We start from the raw sequence: 3922 nt of genomic DNA, 5'->3' as shown, positions 1-3922 counted from the left end.
CATCTTTCTGGTCGCGTGTGTCTGTACGGTGTTTTTTTTTTTTTTTTTCTTTTTCGACGAGCTGCACGGAAACCCCATTTTTTCTTCACTGCGTAGTCTGCGTCTATTTTGGTTTACGTGAACAAAAATATGGTCATGTTGCACTTAACCACTTCTGCACAAAGTGTGAACCGGCAGAGCCTCTTGCTGCAAAGAGGCGTTGCTCTTGCTTTGAACTAGATGCAGAGCACTAACTAACCGACCACATTTAAGAGCAGCTGCAGATAGAGATGAACTCTTGATCTGGAGTTTAATACTCTACTGTTGAATGACTGCTAGGACCCGGCGCGGATGGGTAATGATAATGGAAAAATTAAGTTTGAGTTATAAGGCTAAATGCTTGCATGAGCTCAGAGGGGCTGTACGCTGTGAGCGGGGATATCGACAGCATCGCGTTCCCTCTTAAACACTCTTCCCCCAACAGAGCTTTATTGTCTGTGTTTTTGGCACCGGGCCGGTGACACTTGTGATCCACGGCAACAAAACGGCAGTATTTTGGGAACCAGACTCCTCTATTTCTGTCCACTTCTTCTGATTACAGAATTTTCCATTCCCGTCACTTCTGGCTGCTCCTCTGCTCGCTGCCTGTACAGTGCGCATTCGGATCCTGAGACAAAGGTGGCGCTTGTTTCGGATCCCCGGGCCTGTCACCCAGGAAAGAAAATAAAACGCAGAATGAGTTGCTTTGACGAGAGGTCACTTAAGATTCATAGGATCCGAGAAGCTCCAGCCCTGCGGCGTTTAGCACATTAGCCGCGCATCTCCACTATTTAACAGAACTGACAACTGGTAATTTAATTATGCTCTCAGAAAAGGAAATGCTAAGTGGCAGGGGTGGCCTTTCTGCATGGGACTTTAAATGTATTCCACAAGCTGGTCCACTCCAAAAAACATAGGGGACGTGTTTAAATGCTGTAGGACGGTGCCAGTATTTAATGTGATGTATAGCATATGGACGTGTGCGAAAACACCTGCATTTATGTTCCAACAGAAATGCCCCCGCTCCTGTCCCCGCTGTGTAACAGTAGCCGCAGTGTGTGTGAATGAGAAAGCGAGGTTTGGCAGAGGCTCCGGAGGCCGGCTGGAGCAGCCACATCTTAATAGAGTCTGGGAAACACAAGGCTTTGGTATGCTAACACCAGTGTCACTTAGCTGTCAGACACACACAGAGGGCAGCTCTTAAGATCTCAAGAGTCGCCTGGGCATGTGTACACAACACACGCCAGCGCACTCACACATCCGTTATTAATTCATCCACGTTCAACCTCTTGAGTGTTGTGCCACTCAGCGGCTTTGATGTCATCCGTGGCGCCTTTGTCTTTGTCTGCTGCTTACGCGCCTGTTTCGGCTGCCTTCTCCCCACAGAGTGTCTTAAACTGGAACCAGCATCAGGAAATGGCTGAATAAATGAATCTGTAGCTCTCAGTGGTGCAGAATGGTTTCCCACTTCCTCTGTACTCCTGTCTGTATGCGTGCGTGTGCGTCTTCTAAACATAGTCTCAACCACAGAAAAATGCCCTCTGGCTTTCTGCAATTTTTCATCTTTCTGTGTACCTTCTATACGATGTATGTGTTGGCGGCATGCATTCGAGGGCCCGCGCTTTCATATCGGCTTAAATCAGATGTTTGAGTAATGCAAAACAACGGCGCCTTGCGGGTTTGCAGCCTATATGCCGTGAGTGTGCGCCGCATCATGTATATGCGGAAAAACAAGAAGCGGGGGAGGAGAGCAAACAGCAGCATCCATGCACTCACCTTGTTCCTAGTTCCCATGAGCCCTTGCATGAGTTATGGGCGCGACTTCCTGTATGAACCGGAACCAGTGTTTGGTCACACGGTGACTGTTGGGGGCAAATCCACTTCATACGTGGGAGCCATGAGAGAACACCAGCTATTCCAGCTCAAACGTGATAACGTTACAATAGATGAGGTGGAAGGATGACATGCTTCACATGCTTCACATACTTCAGACGGTGAGGCAGTGAGCAATCTTAAAAGCTATTACTATTTACATCATAGGTCTTCAACAGGGGGTCCGTGACCCTTAGAGGGTCCGCAGAGGTAGTGTGTGTGTGTGTGTGTGTGTGTGTGTGTGTATATATATATATATATATATATATATATATATATATATATATATATTTATATATATATATATATATATATTTATATATATAATATATATATCATTTTTTTTTTCCTCCACAAGTTTGGAGAGAGCCTGTTCAGTCCCCAGGTGAACTCCCATACAATCCCATTTGTATGTATGTTCATGTCAGGTATGTTTATGTTTATGGCAGTTGCTTCACATGTTTGAAATAAGGAAATGAATATTTGAACATGTACATTATTTGAATAGCATATGATATATCTATATATATATATCTATATATATATATATATATATATATATAGATAGATAGATGGATAGATAGACAGAGAGAATATTGAACGTATACTATATACTTACACTTACTATATACTTACACTTAATTTCTCCATCAGTTTCCGGTGGTTTATCTCAGGGCTCTCAAGTTTTGAACTTGCTTGGAGTTTGGAGTGAGATTTATTTATTTTTGAGCGGGACGTGTTGGTTTGAAGATGAAGTGAAGTTTATTAATAGCTGATAGGTCGCTGATTCAATCGGTCTCAACAGATAAATCTGCCTTCGCCTCATTCGTTCATACATAATCTCTTTTATATACAAGGTTGTGTTACTAACGTGCAACCCCCCTTACAGCGTGATAAATGTCATGTGTGACGTGTGAGCTTATTGAACTGCGGTGTGAGGGGCCTGCAACCACAAAGTGGGATGCGGATGTTCTTCCGCTGGCTTTTTCTCAAGGAAATGAAATGAGCACACATCGCTGCGGTGGTCTTTTTAAGCTGCGGTGTTTCAGCCACATCCTTCGTGGAAACTAAACTAATTCTCGCAACACTCTGTCTTAGTCTGGGGTGCAGATTTAAATTTGTTCGGCTGTTGTAGTACCACCGCAAACCGCACAACAAGTTCCGAAGCTGTGCAGGGACATTTTAACTACGGCTGGTCATGGTTAAAACAAGAAATTAAAGCAGTCAATTTTAAGTTCAGACAAACTCAACCTCGGCCTAGAGCTATTTATTAATATACATTATTACCATTTGCATTCAGTATTTAGCTATTCAAATGAAACAGAGGTTCAGATACATTTTCTGCCTCCATTTAACCCTTTACTAAACTACGTTGGTTTCATGTTAATGTGTTTTTAAATAAACTTACATTTCTGGGGGGAGATTGAAGGAAAGTAAAAAAAAAAAAGTCTGATCAACCAAAGATTTTGCGACGCCCCACCCCTGCAGTACCTCTGCGGACTCACTAGCACAACCCCGCTAGCAACCAATGGCTCACCGCTACTTCTTGTGTCTCACAGGAAGTTTCAGTGCTAGAAATAAGGTGGATAGATGTCACATGAATCCGTAACATTCTTTGGTTTTACATAACTGTTTGCCGAGGTCTCAGGTATGAGTGTTACCCGGCATTGCAGCACACCCTCCTCTGCAATACTCTCGCCATCGTCCCCTCTCTGCCGTGTCTCCAGATCCAACCAACAGGACACAGTGTTTGTGAGGTGCTGCTTCCCAAGGGGCGGCAGAGAATCCAGCTGCTGCCAGGCCGGGGGGTTTAAACTTACACTGCTGCTGTTTGCCCTTTTGTAGCCCTGCTGTTCATGTTGTATCTGAGCAGGAAGTCTATTTTCACCAGCTCCTTTTGCGGCTCTCCTGTCAGAAGGCGTACAGCCGTGGGACGATGGGGGCGGTAAACACGTCCGCTTCCACTTCTCACACTGTTCATCTTCTTTGACACTGTTGTGCTTTCTGTCCCCGTGTCCATCCTCTGCTCTCC

Source organism: Mugil cephalus, chromosome 1, assembly GCF_022458985.1.
Source record: "Mugil cephalus isolate CIBA_MC_2020 chromosome 1, CIBA_Mcephalus_1.1, whole genome shotgun sequence".
NCBI classification, from domain to species: Eukaryota; Metazoa; Chordata; class Actinopteri; order Mugiliformes; family Mugilidae; genus Mugil; species Mugil cephalus.
Note: the sequence above shows the minus strand (reverse complement) of the source record.